Here is a 495-nt window from a genome sequence, read left to right as displayed (position 1 = left end):
TGTCTTCTATTAGGTTAGATAGTAAAAAAAAAAATAGGCAGAAATGTTAAACAATGTGACTCTTCTCAATTTTTTGTTTTGAATATAGTTATTTTCATTAAAATGTTATTTATGTTAAAATGTAATGGGTTATTACTATTATTTTAGATGAATTAATAAATATTTCAAAATTTTTTCAGTTCTAATTTCTAATATGGTAATATTGACAGATACAACCACATACACAAAAGCTCTTTGAGGGTCTCAATTTTTCAGAGTGAAAACTGTCCTGAGAGCCAAAAGTCTGAGAACTGCTGCTATAAAGTACTGTACAAATAGTAGACATTTTTACTTTATATCATTGACCTTTAAAGAAAAAAAGTATCACATGATAAAAAAAAAAGGATGCATGCCTCTTATGGAAAAGTTAGAGAATTATAGATAAATAGAAAGAAGGAAATAAACAGTATCAATAATCCTATAACACAAAGAACAACTGTTACCATTTTTGTTGCA

Source organism: Orcinus orca, chromosome 10, assembly GCF_937001465.1.
Source record: "Orcinus orca chromosome 10, mOrcOrc1.1, whole genome shotgun sequence".
Taxonomy (NCBI): Eukaryota; Metazoa; Chordata; class Mammalia; order Artiodactyla; family Delphinidae; genus Orcinus; species Orcinus orca.
The sequence above is the reverse complement of the archived record's forward strand: the minus strand, read 5'-3'. Positions refer to the sequence as shown.